The sequence below is a fragment of the Myotis lucifugus genome, unplaced genomic scaffold (assembly GCF_000147115.1).
Source record: "Myotis lucifugus unplaced genomic scaffold, Myoluc2.0 scaffold_989, whole genome shotgun sequence".
In the NCBI taxonomy this organism is placed as follows: domain Eukaryota; kingdom Metazoa; phylum Chordata; class Mammalia; order Chiroptera; family Vespertilionidae; genus Myotis; species Myotis lucifugus.
The window spans coordinates 36096-41904 of record NW_005872037.1 but is presented as its reverse complement, the minus strand read 5'-3'; positions in this window follow the sequence as shown (position 1 = coordinate 41904).

Genomic DNA, 5809 nt, shown 5'->3' with positions numbered 1-5809 from the left:
AATCCCCAGTGGGGGGTGTGCAGGAGGCAGCCCGATCAATGATTCCCTCTGGTCATTGATGTTTCTATCTTTCTCTCCTTCTCCCTTCCTCTCTGAAATCAATAAAGATATATATATAAATTGCAAAATAAAAGCATGGGCATTGAGTGTGGTGTTAAGCCATCTCTGAAGCATCTATCCATCCTCCATCTCAGACTGTGGGTGCTTCAGCCCCTGGACTCTTCAGACCCCTTCCACATGGTGCATCCTAAATGCACCCACCTTTCCTGGTCCCTGCCCTTGGGATGCTTGGGAACCAGGCCTCATGTAAGGGGAGATGCTCACCAGGAACTGAAGACCAAGCAGGAGAAAGGGTCAGCACAGGTGGTCAAGGTTTTCTCTGCAGAGGATGCACTTGCTGGGTAAAGGGTCACACAGGCAACTCTCCTATGGACTCTGATAGTGCTTTTGTGGTCCCAATTCCACGGTTTGTAAAGTGAACAAAAAGCTGACTTGGCAGAAGCACCAGGCAGAGCTGGGCAGTGGGATCTTTTCCACACACCATCTCAGATCCGTTGGTAGTCACTGCAGGGTTAAAATGGCCCCAGGTTCTCATCCCGGCTGAGTATATGGCAGTTGAGTGGCCATGCCTGCTGCTGATATGGGGGAGGAGAGGGGCAACATGTGTGCTAGTGTTTGCTGTTCTTGGTGTAATAGGACAAGGCTCCACAGGACCTGAGGGAACCAAACCAGGGGAGCCACTGAGCTGCATCCCTGAGCAAGTGAAGGCACCTTCTGGGCCTCCTGCAATAATCCCGGGGCTCCTATCAGCTGGGCTTCCAGGAAGCCCAAGTTCAGTTACAACACAGAGCAACAGTTAGTGGGACGACAATGTCATCGCCACTGGAGACCTGCAGGAGATCCCCACCATCTCTATGTGGGCTGAGGCCTCCTAGGTGTCCTCATGGGTCCCAGGACAGTCTCTCAAGTTTCCTTAGTTATAGGTCCTCAGTCTGAACTCCTCTGTACCACATAGGTCAGAGGTAAACACTTAGCAATGTTGTAAAAAGGAACCTGGTTCAGAGAGAAGTGCACAGTCTCTCCTGGCTGATGCTGAGGATCGTGGGAAGAGGGTGGCATAGAGCTTGATTCTGGTTGAAGGTCACAGAGATACACAGAGGTAGCTAAAGAGGAGGCTCACACATCCAGCCTCCACCAGCCAGTCCTGTCCTTGCAGGGATTCTGACATCAGCCTAGAAACAGAGATCTGAGGCGGGAATGTAAGGAGGAGGTTGGGGGTGGCACTCTAAAGAGCTCACAGTGAAGGTGTGGAAATGAGAGAGACACAAAGACGAGGAGCAAAGAATTCCACCAGTTCCAGAGATTGCTGGACATGAGGGCTATCTGGTCACCCAGTGAGAGAGTGTGTCTGGACCTGGCCCTAGAGGGGAGGGGCATTTAGGAAATGCATTCTAACTGGATATAGCAATCAGGGCAGAAGGGAAGAAAGCAGGAACATCTGAAGTTGCAGACAAGGGCCCCACCACTCACCTGGCCCCCATGTTGGCTCTCTGAGTTTGCTAGCCCTGTCTTAAAGACACCAGCAAAGGGCAGCATGAAGCCACTGCTCCTGCTACCCAGATAAACCCAGTTATTCAAGAAAGGAAGCTGTGCCCAGAGCCATATTCCAAAATAAGTCGTGCAGATTCTCTCTTGGTTCCAGCTTGGAGCTGATTCAAGCTCCAGAGAAGGTTGTAGGGTCACACATATTGGAGGACTGCAGTTCCTTCATTTATTTGTTTATTCATTTATTCACTCAACAGTTGTGGAGAGTGAGGTGGTCCCTAGCCCTATCATGGGCCCTGGACTTCATTGTATGACTCAGGTAATCATACTAATCACAGTAACACCAAGAAGGAATGCTTGCATGGCATTCTTCAGGGCCAGTGCTCTTCTGGCTGCCATACTTGTGCCAGTCCATTTATTCCTCATAGCCCTGTGAGGGGGGCACTATTCATAGCCCATGTTTCCCAAGAAGAGAACCAACGCCCAGAGTGTGTGTGACTTGCTCAGGACCTCAGCTGCACAGGGTGTGAATCCAGGTATTCTGGAGCCAGCATCCTCATTTTAAAAAAAATATATTTTCATTGATTTTAGAGAGGACAGGAGAAGGAGAGAGAGATAGTAACATCAATGATGTGAGAGAATCATTAATTGGCTGCCTCCTGTACGACCCTCACAGGGGATCAAGCCTGCAACCCAGGCATGTGCCCTTGACCGGAATCATACCTGGGACCCTTCTGTCTGTAGGCAGACGCTCTATGCACTGAGCCAAACCAGCCAGGGCTCCAGCGTCCTCTTAATGACTTTGCTACACTGACAAAATCCAACAAGTAAATGGTCAGGATGATTTCAGATGTCCACAACTTCCAATAAGAAAATAAACTTGGGTGTTGTAATGGGGACTGGGGTTGGAATAGCCTTACATTCAATAGTCAGATAAAGGCTTTGAAGGGAAGGACAGTAGTGACAATAAGAGCCAGGACCTGCAGGAGGGGGATCATGTTATCACCCACCCAATCTTTGTTGAGCCCAGGGGTCGTAGTGCTCAGCTCAAGGGCATTTGTGCACACTTTTCCCATGACCAAGCATGCATGTACCTCACCCAGAGACCCTGACACCACCTGAAGCAAATGCTCCTCAGTGAGGTGTGTGCATAGTAAGGCACCTGGATATAGGATGGGGGTGGGGTTCGGGGGTAGGGGCTGAGGCTGCTAACAGCAGGGTGCTGAGAATTTCAACCACTGGGTCTCCTGGTTTCTATACAGAAACTCACACACTCACACATGCACAAAGATCCCAAATTCATGTGCACAATTCCCCACTCAGGGTTCACCTGCGCAGTGCCTCACCTTCTCTGACACTCGGCAGAGATGTTCCAGACCCAGGCCCATTGCCTGAAGCCAGGAGGCAGTCAGACCCTGGAAATGCAGACGGAAGGAGTTGTGTTTTACCAGAGGGACAAGAGCTGTTGAAATATATTATTTGGCATCTGACACTGTGGAGTTAAGCAGGACCCCCTTCACCTTCTGAAGGGCTACACGGATGGAGAAGCCCTGGCCCCCTGGTTTCTGGGTCTCCCTGTGAAGGTACAAGGCAGGCAGAGAGCTGCTAGGATGGTTGTATTTCCTTGAGCAGTGGTTTCCAAAACCGGCCAAACATCTGGATTGCCTAGGGACCTCACCACAGTGATGGCCTCTGAGCTTATGATGAACTGGGACCAGAGTGGACCGAACTTGACCCTATGACTCTGCCAAGTCTTCCAGGTAGCTCTGTTGGCATCCCTCTGAAGAGCCACATGAGGTGGCACTCAGGGTTACAAAGACAACATCACTTTGCAATGTGCACTTTCCAACATCGTCATGATGACATTGGGTCTCTTCCTGGTTAATGGGTATGAATTCCTGATTCTTGGCAGGTTAATGCACAGGTCAGTTACACAATTATGACAAACAACCTTCCAGGTCAGAGGCCCTCGGCCACCTGCAAATACAAGTCCAGCTCTGACTGTGACCCGGCACATGTGGACCTCTGATGGCCACACAGAGGGAAGCAGGTGGCCCAGGGCACAAAGGAGGGCTGAGGAATGCAAATCCTAGGCCATTAGCCAGTACCCTATGTCCCCATCCCCTGGCGTGGGCATGGCTGAGAGTGAGAACAGCAGAGCCTTAGGGCTCCAAAGAAAGATGATCCTGCAGGCATGAGGCCCTGAAATTCCATGTAGAGAGCCCAGCTGGAGCCGGGCCTTGAACACTGCAAGCTTTGGTAGCTGTTTCCCCTCTGGTTGCAGAAGCAAATCACACTGGCTGGGTCTATACTCCCTCAGGAGACCATTGACTTACATGTACTTTATATTCAAGGTTCCCATCTTGAGAGCAAGGTGGACTCGCCATTCTAACTTTCTCAGTCTGGCTTTCTATGGACTTGAGAAACGGGTGATCAGTGTTCAGACCACAATGACTTTGGACAAAATGGCAGGTAACAAAGAGTGAAAACAGTTCTGAGATCCTGCAGCGTTTGCTCCTGAAATGGGCCCCACGGATCTGAATCTGTGTGACCATTGACTCCTCCAGCTTTAGCAGGGAGAAGTCTTGACAGAGCAATTTAGATAGAGATTGAGGCCCAGGGAGCTCACATGCCACTCAATGCATTAGGCAGGGAGATGCTTGCCAACCTTGCCCTTCCCACCAACCTACTGCCTCTCCTCCAGCCTCAACATGGCACAGACACCCAGGCCTGGTTCTCCTTTGGGCACAATCCTGGAGTCAGAATCCAGGCTCCACAGACGTCTCAGCACCAGCCTCCTGTCCAGGAATGCACTGAGCCATGACCTTCGGGTGCTCACTCTTTGCAAGAGGCAGCAGAGAAAAACTGCAGCTCAGATAGGCCTGCCAATTCTTGGTCCAAAAGCCAGCATGAGGAGGGATATGGCAAACAGCGGGGCTCAAGAGGTTGCTCAGTCCTCCCCATTCCTGACGTCCAAGGGGAATGTGCTGGTTAAGGCCCAAAGGCCTGTCCTTGGACCCCATGCTTTCATTAGGTCCCCTGTGCAAGAGATGTCGTCATCCCATATCCCTGAGTGAAGGGAACTGCCTGCCCTTAGCCCATGAGGGAGTGAGAGAGGCTGTCTGGAGAATCTCCTTGAATCCATTTGTCCCTCTTGTTCCAGGTCCTGGGAAGCCTGGATGAACTGTAGTTACTATCTTTAGACCCTCATGAGAATACTGTATCTTTAGATTTATGCCACCTTCACCGGAGCTAACCTGCATAGGTCCCCCTATTGCTGATAAGAATTGGGAAGTGAATTTCAGGAAGGTGGTGGCCTCAATCCTAGTTCGAGGCAGAATGGTTACAGGCAGATGCATTTCGAGAGAGGAGCTCTGAAAAGTGGATCAGGTGCAAGGTCAGGGGAAGAACAGGCAGAGGAGAAGGCTGGAAGGGGAATGGAAGAATTTGAGCTTATCCTGTAGATTTTTACTATTTCCCTGACTAGGGGGCAACCATTCATATGGGGAAACAATCCATGTGAAGTACATGACTGTTTTCTACAATTTTATATCTAAAGATACTGTCCTTTATGCACAGTATAAACATAAAGACATTCTCCTCAGGGGAGAACATAATCCCACTACCCCTTACAGAAAATAAAAAGAATTATATGATGGTTACCAGTCCGTGTTCTCCTGGTTTTCTTGGCTGTGAGAAAATTTAGGCCTTAACTTTCATGCTTGGTTGCAGTAATCCTTCTTTGCTGAGTCATCATATGTGTATCTTCCTTTTTTCTTAAAAGTTTCTGTTCTTCCCTTTTTCTATTTGCCTTGACCATTGGTTTGATAGGTGCCTCTAAACTTGAAGTAGTCTCCCACTCCTCTGGTAAGCAGAATGGACTTTAATTGAAAATAGAGTATTATTCTGCTAGACATCACAAAATTATTCTTGGCATTGCACCCAAGTGCAGTGCTTGAAGGAGAGTCTCCTGGGATTGAAAACACAGAAATGTGACAGTCTAGGTGTGCTAGAGGCCAAGTCCTGCCCTGTCACCCCTACCTTGCCAGCCTTCAGCATTTCCCAGGCCACCTCTCACCCCTGCCCTGCAGTCCTGCAGAAGGAGGGACCTGGGAGAGGCCCCTCCCTACATTCACTTGTCAGATCCAATGCATGCATCCATGTGGGGATTTTTTGGGGTGTACCCATTCAACAATTACTCATCAAGCACTTCCTAAGTTTACGGTGCCCTCTCTGGTAGTTTAGATACAAAGAAAAATAGAAT